Source organism: Chionomys nivalis, chromosome X (assembly GCF_950005125.1).
Source record: "Chionomys nivalis chromosome X, mChiNiv1.1, whole genome shotgun sequence".
Lineage (NCBI taxonomy): Eukaryota > Metazoa > Chordata > Mammalia > Rodentia > Cricetidae > Chionomys > Chionomys nivalis.
The window spans coordinates 22,529,164-22,540,828 of NC_080112.1; the positions used below are offsets into that span (position 1 = coordinate 22,529,164).

Sequence of the window (11,665 nt, forward strand, 5' to 3'; positions counted from 1 at the left end):
AACGAAGACTGATGAGAAGCCAAGGACAATGGCACTAGGTTTCAATCCTAATACATGAACTGGCTTTGTGGGAGCTTAGCCTGTTTAGAAGCTCACCTTCCTGGACGTAGATAGAAGACCTTCGTCTTCCCGCAGGGCAGAGAATTTGGACTGCTCTTCAGTATCGAGAGGGAGGGGGAATGGTGTGGGGGGAGGAGAAGAGGAGTGGGGATAGGGGGAGGGGAGTGGGGGGAGGGGGCAATATTTGGGAGGAGGGGAGGGAAATGGGAAACGGGGAGCAGGTGGAAATTTTAATTAAAAAAGAATAAAAAATTAAAAAAAAAAAAAAAAAAAAAAAAAAAAAAAAAAAAAATATGCAAGAGCCTGGGTGACTGAACATTTCCACAATGTGTCGTCCAGGCTGGCCTCGAACTCACAAAGAGCTGCCTGCCTCTGCCTCCCGAGTGCTGGGATTACAGGAGTGTACCACTACTTGACTCCTTTTTTTACGTTCTATTAACTATCATATTTCATCCTTTCACCAGGTTTCCCATAAAATAGGAATTATATACATTAATAAATAATAAAATTTGGGTTATATACAAGTTTATTTGAGAAAATATCAAAATGTATCTTTCCTGAATGTGTACTCAATCATATAATAATGATGATGATGTAATATTTTGTGGTCTGTGATGTCCATATATATACATATACACACACACACACACACATATATATATATGTGATATATATATGATATTTGGTGGTCTTTGATGTCCATATATATATTTGTGGGAAGCAGAGGAATCTCTGAGAAATTGTGTAAGGGGTGACTGAAATCCTGAGCAAATGTGTATCATTGCCGTGAACACAGTCTTATCCAGGACCCAAAGCCTTAGAGCCATGGAGATGATAAAGCCCTCCCCGGGTCATGCTCAGAGAAATGGCAGTCTTTTTCTTTAGAGTAGGAATATTGACAGTGTGTACAGAAATCATCAATGGCAGCATGCTTCTCCAAGATGTTTGCAACCTGAGGCTGTTCCCCTACAAAGACCTCCTCGCAGAGAAGCTAACCCCTCCTCCTTCTGCTACACACAATAAATACCTTGTGCTTCTCAGTTGTGTAATAGTGCCCTCCATCAGAGTGACCAATCTCAGATTTTCTGTATGTGTATCTGACATTTATGAGTTGTATGTTGTATCTTCTTCCCCAAGTTGCCCCAGTCAGTCCTCGAATCATGCTTACTGGATACAAATAATAATGAATAATTGCCCAGAAATAAAACTGCCCTTATATGGTACAGCTTTTCTTGGGCTTCTTGACACCAGGGATGATGCATCTGTAATTGCAGGATTACACTGGATCTCAGCATGGGCATTTCAGCCAGCTGCTACTGACTTACAGGGAGTGGGAAGGCATGGTTACCATTACTAAGTTTTGCCATGATTTGCTGAGATGCCAAAGGTCATTAAGGTGTCTTGAGGCCATATGCCCTGCTCAATATGCCTGTGAATTTATGGGCTGATACATCTTGAGCCAAAATGTGGGTTCCTTTGTTTAACCCAAACCATACTGTCCTTCATCAGATGCTACACCATGGATTTAACCCTTTGTGGGGGTTGGGTAAATTCAGGGAGGTACAACCACTCTCATAAATACTCCAAGTAGGCTGGGCGATGGTGGTGCACGCCTTTAATCCCAGCACTCGGGAGGCAGAGGCAGGCAGATCTCTGTGAGTTCGAGACCAGCCTGGTCTACAGAGCTAGTTCCAGGACAGGCTCCAAAACCACAGAGAAACCCTGTCTCGAAAAACCAAAATAAATAAATACTCCAAGTATAAAAGGCTGGAATTAGTGTATTCCATGGCTGACAGTTTTAGGGAACATCCCTGGTCAATGTTACAAGACACACTCCCCATGGAAATTTCCCTCCCAGACTGGCATGGTGACCATTGCTGCTTGACGAAGTTCTACCATTTTGACATTGCAGACCATACTTCTCTGATGAAGGAAGGTCATTTGTCAATAAACAAACTGCCTTGGCCCATTTGATAGTCCATCTCTTAGGTGGGTGGAGTAGACAGAATAGAATGCTGGGAGAAAGAGGAAGTGAGTTCAGACGCGATGCCGCTCTTCCCCAGGGCAGACGTGATGAAGCTCTGACCCAGGATGGATGTAGGCTAGAATCTTCCTGGTAAGCGCACCTCAAGGTGCTACACATATTAATAGAAATGGGCCAGGCAGTGTTTAAAAGAATACAGTTTGTGTATTGTTATTTCAGGGCATAAGCTAGCCAGGCGGCCGGGAGCTGGGTGGCAGGAATGCAGCCCGCAGCTCCTTCAACACTTCTCCAGCATATTTTAACTTTCATTTTTAATGATTCTCAATATTAATGTCTTTCCTCTTGGAAAATTTTGTGTGGACTTCGGTAAAAGATAAAAATATGTACAATGCACTCGGGAGGCAGAGGCAGGCGGATCTCTGTGAGTTCAAGACCAGCCTGGTCTATAGAACTAGTTCCAGGACAGGCTCCAAAAAAAAAAAAAAAAAAAAAAAAACACAGAGAAACCCTGTCTCGAAAAACCAAAAAAAAAATATATATATATATGTACAATGATAGCCTCTCTAAGCAAAATAATTCTTTGGGAGAAAATCCCCGCCACCATGGAACTGGGAATTCCATTATGCCCTCCTAATTACACCAAACCCAGGAAAGTTAGATAGAGATTTATTAGACCCACCAAGGATGATTCCCAAGGATGAAATGCCTACAATTCATATCCAGAGCCTGAGGCCATCAAGAGCAATTGTTCAGTTAATAAATGTAGAGAAATCAGAATGGTGCAATGTGATGATATTTTGTTCATAATCTAACAAATAAAGCTTGCCTGGAGATCAGAGTGCAGAGCTAAACTACTAGTTAGTCATAGAGACCAGGCAGTGGTGGCACACACCTTTAATCCAGCACTTGGGAGACAGAGGCAGGCAGATCTCTGTGAGTTAGGGGCTGCTTTAGGCCTTGAGATTGAAGCGTCTAAAAGAAACAGCTCACACAAAGGTGACCCCAGCATTTAGGATCCCATGCCTTTAATCCCAGCACTAGGGAGGTGGAGACAGGAGTGATATGGCTGGTCAGAGAGAGGAATATAAGGTGGGAGACAAGCACTCAGATGCAATCTGAGGTTTTGTAGGCCAGCATTCAGTCTGAGGATTCGAAGAGACAGGATCACCCCTTTGATCTGAGCATTGGTAGAGGCAAGAACTCTCCAGTGATTGGCTGCTCTGCTTCTCTGATCTTTCAGCATTAACCCCTATATCTGACTCTGGGTTTTAAATATTAAGACCAATTAGAATTCATGTTACAGTACAGTAAAATGAAAAAAGAGACCTTCCCTTTTGAAAGCATGTACTAAGGAGAACAAGCCCATATAGTAAGACTAATAAACTGTAGTATTGTGTCTGCTTTCCAGAAATCCTCAGGCATTTGGATAAGGATTTCCATTCCCTTGGGATCTTGAGGAAAGTTCATGCTTGAGAAGAGAAAGCAGTCCTTCTTATCTCTAGCAAAAGGAACTTGTGGCCCTTCCAGTAACCACTGCCTGTTGTCAAGGTCAATACTAGAGTCCTCAACAGCTGGTCTCATGCCACACCTCAGCTCATTTGCCCCTTGTCTCCCGTTTAATCCTATGTACAACTATAGAATATAAAAGGCATAGTCTTTTTTTTTAAATTAAAGGCTGCTGGCATCCATCCAGATTCACCCTCGGATCGTGTCTGTCTCCTCCTTCTCCTCTCCCTCACTGACTCCACACATCCTCTTTGGGACCTGAAATCATACACACACGCACACGCGCGCACATGCACACACACACACTGAAGCAGGTCTCTAGCCCCAGATCATTTGGCTATTAGAGAAATTGGTCAGGGTGGATTGAAGGAAAAACTTAACTGCTACCACTGCTTTGGTGGAGATATAATTACAAGCCGGACACATAGAACAGTCCAGTTATCCTTAGAACTTCCCAACCTTCATCATAGAAAAGAAACTGAGTAAATGTAGGCTGCTACCGGATTTAAGAGGTACAAATAAAGTCACACAGGCAATGGGGCCCCTGCAGCCAGGACTGTTGTCACTTACTGTTAGTCCATCTTGTTTTCATGTAAATTATAGTTGACTTAAAGAGTAGCTTTCCACCATTCCACCACATCCTGGGATTGTAAAAATGTTCCTTTTACCTGTCTCTTGCCTAGCATTTCCAATGGAATATTTTTTCTTAAGGTCTGAAAAGCAACCCTACTATGCATCAGGAATTTGTTGCTGCAGCTATCAAGCCCATATACAGTACAATCCCTAAGGCTTATAGTATCTGTTATATGGATGATATTCTACTAAGCCACCCTGACTGAAAGTCATCCATTTTTGTCTCTCTCCAGTGCTCTTTGGTTGCTTTGGCAGGTAGATGTTCTTCATGTCTCCTCATCTGGGAAAGTCAAATCTGTGAATGTTTCTGTAGATATGTAGTCTCCTTTTGTTTATGCCTCTGTTCACACAAAGGAGGCTGCAAAACATATGACCGCTCACTGCCCTGCTGCATTTGTCTTCAGTGCCTCAAGCCTATAGCCCTTCCACCTTTGAAAACCTTTGTGACCAACAGAAAATGGCTCCCAATATGCGCATTCCTTACAACCCACAAGGAGAGGCTAATGTAGAAAGATCCTCTTATGGCTCAAACAATCATTAGAAAAAATAAAGGAGGGGGTAGAATTCTCTACCGTCCTAATTTTCAAAACTAAGTTTTATGTACACTAAAATTTTAAATCATTCAGAAGATGATCTGGCAGCCAAGGAGTCCCACTGGTCCCCAAGAAACGGAAATAAAACCTATGTGCAATGGCAAGATGCTGTTGTGAGGAAATGGTTTGGCCTGTCACCTGAGCTAATGCAGGAGTGGGCCTCGGCTGGTGCCACGAGTTTGAGGGTACTCCTCTGAGCGCTTGGCCTCCATTCAATTCATCAGGGTAGGCTGCAGCCTTGCAATGTGGACAGGATTTAATATATCACAAGGATCATTACCAACACATATGTATGACAACAGCTCCTTCTAATTGAGAGCAGATATATTTGGGAATCAGCTGGGTGTTTGAATTCACAATAATGATAGCGTGGATGTGGCCCAATTATGTCAGCACATCCTAGCAATATAAAAGGCCTATGATCAAACTGTTCCTCTTGCTATTATTGTAAAAATGATCCTTGATGAGCTTCAAGGCTTCATTCCCTTTAACTTGTTAAAGCATTCCTTTTGTTTTTGCTGTGCACAACAGCTGTTCTAGCCTTTCTTAGCATCTTTACAGTGTGGTGTTGAACATTGTAGTGAACTGCCCTGGACTAATCATGAAGATTGATCCTAAATATCTAAAAAGTAAGAACCAGGGAGATGTGGTGAATTCAGAAATCCCTTAGTATTGAATATGTGTTTTTAATGTGAACACTAGCATATCAAGGACCTAGTACCTCGCTTGGACCCACGGAAATAACAAAGCCCTCCCAGGTTACCATCAGGGAAATGGCAAAGCCTTTCCGTGTCCATGTGCAAGTACCAGTGTTGACTGTGTGCAGAAAGCATCAAACAGCAGCTTCCTCCTTCCAGTTGTTTACAGCCTGGGCCTGCTCTCCTACGGAGACCTCCCACTGAGAGTTGTAACCCCTCCTCATTCTGCTGTGCGTAATGACTTACCAGCTTGTTTGGTAGGGGCTGTTTTATCAGAGCCAGCAGAATCCAGCTGATTCCAGCTTCTCTCTCTCTCTCTCTCTCTCTCTCTCTCTCTCTCTCTCTCTCTCTCTCTCTCTCTCTGTATCTGTTGTTTCTTCTTCATTGTCTGCCATTTCTTCCTTCCCTCGTAGCCCCAGGCAGGTTTCTAGGACCCAGTTGCACAGGATCCAGCATATATTCATGTGTTTATTTCTTGCAGCCACTCTCTGAAATAGGCATCATTATTGCATATTCGTGTGTGTGTCTGTGTGTGTTTGTGTGCGCACGCGCACACACATAGATATTTTTCACTGAGAGATGGTACTCAGAAAAAAAAAGGTTTTGTTCACTGTCATCACCACGTCCCACGGACAGGAAGGAACACTTGTTAGGGTCATGAGAAGAAAGAACACGTGCTTGGAACAAAGAAAATAAAACAGAGGCATGAAATAAATGTCTCTTCTATGACTCTTTTAGAAAAACAGAGATTTCTTGTGCTTGAAATATAAAACAAATGGGAGCCCTAGGAAGATAGGGTTGAAGTCTTGGTGCCCCTCATCCTTTATGAAAGGATCAAGTATCTAGGGGTAAAAAGAAGAGCCAGATTTCAAAACTATTGGAAGGGAGTTCAGGAAAACTCAGATCAAACACTGGCTTGAAATCCTTGCAACCTGAGTTGGATATTTCTTTTTTCATTTTGTTTTGGTGACAAGGTTTCTTTGGTGCCTGTTCTGGGACTAGCTCTTGTAGACCAGGCTGTCCTCAAACTCACAGAGATCTACCTGCTTCTGCCTCCCGAGTGCTGGAATTAAAGTTGTGTGCCACCACCATGTGGCTGAGTTGAATATCCTAAAGTCACATAAAAGTAGGAAAGAACCAATTACACCATGGAATACACACACACAGACAGACAGATACACACACACCAATTACACCACAGCATACACACACACACACACACACACACCAATACATTACAGAATAACATACACATTATTATTGTTAATTACTGGAGGTGAAGTCAAATGACTTACTTTCTCACTAATCATATGTGAGTACACAGCTTTAGGCAACTGAGTAAACAGAAGGCCCACATAGATTTGAAGCCCAGAAGAAAGCCTGAAGTCAAGGAAATAAAGGTATGACAATAAGCACACAGACCAATGGCTAAGTGAACCCGTGGCTTGAGTGAGATCTCCACAGGCAAAAGTGTTAAAGAAACATCATGCTAAAAGACAGATGGAGAGGTTATCAGCCAAGTCTGCCACACAGGACGTTTTTATGTGTGTTGTTTGGAGCAAGTTTTTAACCTTTCTGAGTCCGTTTCCATATGTTTAAAGTAGACACAACAGGATTGCCCCCTTTATTCAAAAGATGAAGGCTAATGCTAACGCATGACTGAAGCCTAACTTCCTTGTGAGAATTCCTGTTAAACAGTTTTTTTGCTTCAGTGCTACTGCCTCTCTTCGCAGTCTTGGCTCCGAGGAGTTTCAGAGCATAGATTATGCTGCTGCTGTATACACTTCTTCACAGCTTTTATTTGCTAATCTTTTCTGTAGTAATTATAATACCAAAAAGTACCATGAAGATTGTTCCCAGAAGTCAGAAGTCACAAGGTGCACACGTCACAGGACACTGACAGAGTACAAAGGAATCCATGTTTATCAGCCTAACTGGACTCACTACGTGCAATAGTTTGCTTTTCCTTTAAACCCTGATTTTGAGATTAAGTTTGTGGGATTTTTAATTTTCTTTTAACTCTTTTCTTTTTGTTTTTTTGTTTGTTTGTTTTTGTTTTTGTTTTTTTGAGACAAGGTTTCTCTGTGCAACAGCCCTGGCTGTACTGCAATTCACTCTGTAGACCAGCCTGACCTCAAACTCTGCCTGCCTCTGCCTCCCAAGTGCTGGGATTAAAGGTGCACCACCATTACCCAGTTGGTGATGGAGTTTTTAGCTTTCAATCGCGGCAGAATTTACTACTTACAATTTCATGCCTAACAATTTCTATCTGAATTTATCGCAAAATTTGCATATAGTAAGCTTTGCTATTGTATTGTGGCAACTTCATCACAAGAAATTGTCAATGAAGATTTTGGAGAGGAATCTAAGAAGTATTGCCTGAGTTAACATTGACCACATGGTAAACGTTCACAAATGGTATTTCACTTCCTCCTCGCGTCTCAAGCATTGCAGACACTGTAGATGTTTGAACAGAAGGACAGTTTGCAAAGTTATAATGTGTAAAAATATCTAACAATGTCTATAAATTCTCATTTGAATTACATAAATTTCTACCCCACTTTTTCTTTAATTAAGAACAGTATCTCTACATTCTTCAATCTATATTCCCATCTAGTGGCCCACAGAGGCAACTGCCTGCAATTGAATTTCCTTTTGATTTTATCTTTTTCTAAAACCTGGAAAAAAACAAGAAAGATATTATGCCCTAGTTAAAATCACAGATAGCCTCACTGACCCAGAGGTGTCTATTACGAAACCTTGGACAAGTTTCTACTCATTTTCCATAGACTTTTTACGTCAGAGAACTGAACTCAGCAAATATAGACTGTTTTAACTGAGTTTTGCTTTAGTATTATATTTGAAGTCATTCTTCATGTCATTAGCCACTTTGCACACATAATATTAAAGACTATACAATATTCCAACATTTGTTAGATTGACTGTTCTTAAAACTTCAGCAAAACATTGCATCATTGTGCTTTGTATCTCTTTGTCCATATTTTTCCTATTCCTTAAATTTGAATTCTAGTCTAAAAATAACTATCAAAATGTGTTTGCTTAAAAAAAGAACAGGCCGGTTGTGCTTGTGGTGCACACTGAAAAGCTTTCTTGGGGGTGGAGTCTGGACTGAGGCAACTCCCAAGGGAGGGGACTTGGTGTGGAACTTCCACCCAAACACAAACCTTTAATCCCAGCACTCGGGAGGCAGAGGCAGGCAGATCTCTGAGTTTGAGGCCAGCCTGGTCTACAGAGTGAGTTCTAGGACAGGGCTCCAAAGTGAACCTCTGTCTCAAAAAACCAAGAAATAAATAAAAGAAAAGAATCTTGTCAGCCGGGTGGTGGTGGCACACGCCTTTAATCCCAGCACTCGGGAGGCAGAGGCAGGCGGATCTCTGTGAGTTCGAGGCCAGCCTGGTCTACAAGAGCTACTTCCAGGACAGGAACCAGAAGCTATGGAGAAACCCTGTCTCGAAAAATCCACAAAAAAAAAAAAAGAAAGAATCTTGTCTCTATGTCGATGATCTCAAGAGTGAATTGGGAATAAAGGATAAAAAGGAAGGACTATGTATGGTGGTGATCCCCATAAGAAGATCACAGTCTGTCTAACGAAAGACGGAAAGAAAGCGTGATCGTTCAGTAGGTAAGGGCACTGGCTGCCAAGCCTGACCACCGGAGTTCAATCCTTGGAGCCCACATGGTAGGAGAGATCTGATTCCTGCAAATTGTGCTCTAACTTCCAAACAAGCACTATAGCATGTGCATGAACACACACACATGCACACAGCCACACAAGAGAAACAAAAATAATTACAAATTTCAAGTTAATTAATGAGTTAACTAACTCACAATGGGTAGGAACTGCTGATTCCTGGATATAAAAAAAAAGAGCTATCATGTCAAAGAAAAGATGGTAGTAAGAGCCCCACAGCCCCAGCTCAACTCTGGTCTGGGGAAACCACGTGTGTCTTCTGGATCCTGGGAGGGTCCTTATTACAGAGGGAGAACATTTTCTTGACCCTAGGTGCTTTTGGAGTCCCCTGAATTAAAATTCTGAACTCAGGACTTGGTGGGAATTTCTGTGTTATATCTTGAGTCAGTCCTGCTTCTTTTAGCCAACCATTTTCTCTGTTGAAACATGAGTGTCTTTCTACACATTACCTTCATGTTTTAGAACGGAAAAGCCCGCTATCCTCAGCTCTCTCATCCAATACTGAGCTGCTCCTAGGATGCCACTGTCAGCCACTAACAAGCTTACATCTCCAGGATGAAAATAACAATCAAGATTGGTCTTACGTTGCAATCTCAGTAATCATAAATAACTGAAGATGCAAACAGAAGTTGATGGTTAATGTAAAATAGGTACTTGGGTGTGTATTTGCAAATCCTTTCTCTTTTAGAAGGCTAAATAATACAAAGACTACGTGACTTCTGTACCCAGTCATGACAAGCTAGCTCAAACGAGGCCTGAGTCTCAGTAGTTGACCCGAAGGCAATATCTGGTTCCGAGAAAGACACAAACTGAGACCACCCAGGTACCACCCTGGAACAGACCATCCAAAGGAAATTCCTAACGTTCCAACCATTGTAGATAGGATTACCTGCCAGCACACACCCATTGTTTTTCCACCAGGACACCCCTAGACAAATGTCAGCCAGCCACAGGTCCTGAACCTTAGAAATCCCTTACCCCAACCTCTGTTATTATGAAAACCCCACCCTAACTGAGCTGGACTCTCCTGATCACTCCAATAGTTGGACACACAGAGAGTCTGAGTTTGAACTTGAATAAGAATAAAGGCTCTTTGCTTTTACACCACTTGGTCTCCTAGTTGGTTGTTATTTTTTTTTTTTTAACAAACAATTCACTTTTATTTTCCTTGTATAAAAACCCTTATGTGGTGGCCACAGCTGGAGCCTGGGTCCTCTGAACAGAGACTCTGGTGTGGGTTTTCCCAAGATGGTCAGTGAATTCCTGATGAGGAGACTTGGTGAACACAGTCTCTTTCCAGAGGTCGGGGGTCAGGTAGCTGTAGGTCTTAGAGATGGCATCAAAGGTGGCCTTGGCAAAGTTGCCCAGGGTGGCAGTGCAGCCCCTGGCTGATGTGTAGCAGTCATCAATGCCAGCCATCAGCAGCAGCTTCTTGGGCACAGGAGCGGAGGCTATGCCAGTGCCTCTGGGGGCAGGGATGAGACGCACCAGCACAGAACCACAGCTGCCTGTCACTTTGCAAGGAACAGTGTGGGGCTTGCCAATCTTGTTCCCCCAGTAGCCTCTCCGCACAGGGACAATGGAAAGCTTGACCAAGATGATGGCCCCTCGGATGGCAGTGGCTACCTCCTTGGAGCACTTGACACCGAGATGTATGACACCGAGACCTAGGTGACCATTGTAGTCCCCAAAAGCGACGAAAGCCTTGAACCTGGTCCGCTGGCCTGCCCTAGTCTGCTTCTGCACAGGCATGATCTTCAGAACCTCATCCTTTAGGGAAGCTCCCAGGAAAAAGTCAATAATCTCAGACTCCTTAATGGGCAGGGAGAACAGGTAGATCTCCTCTAGGGACTTGATTTTCATGTCCTTAACCAGGCGGCCCAGCTTGGTAACGGGAATCCTCTCCTTGTCTTCAGCTTTACCTCCGCGAGCCCCGAGGCCTCATCCTTGGCCACTGCCTCCACCAAGGCTGCGGCCCCTCAGACCGCTGCCGAATCCTCCCTGGAAGCCACCACGACCTCCTAATCCTGGGCCCCGGTCCTCCGGGCCCTCTCGCTGCACCGGCTTCATCCGCCATTTGGTGTTTTCCAGAAGAAAAAGAAGCTCCTAGTTGGTTTTTTAGGGGACTCTGTGGTCTTGACATAATAGCTTCCAGGTTTTTAAAAAATATTTTTTTAGAATTGGTGAGATGGATTGGTGGGTATTTGCCACCAAACCTTAAACCCCGAATTTGATCCCTGTGACCCACGTAGCAGAAGGAGAGAACCGACTCCAGAAAGTTGTCCAGTCGTTTCTTAAAAATATTTTTTAAAGGCCTTCAAATTTGGGTCCTTATGATAGTGCAGTACTAGAGTGCACTTTGTTTCCACTTAAAGTAAGAGAGATGATAAAATGTTATAGACATCGAAATCTTCACTGAACAAGAACAAAGATCCAGATTGGCAGTTCAGCCTTGAATATGATATGCTTTTAAGTGCTG

The 11,665-nt window shown here is 43.0% G+C and overlaps 1 pseudogene; it reads right to left on the reverse strand.

The window, feature by feature from the left end:
- Positions 1–10,368: 10,368 nt before the first annotated feature.
- On the reverse strand, positions 10,369–11,263 carry LOC130867660 (40S ribosomal protein S2-like; annotated as a pseudogene).
- Between the last annotated feature and the right edge of the window lie 402 nt (positions 11,264–11,665).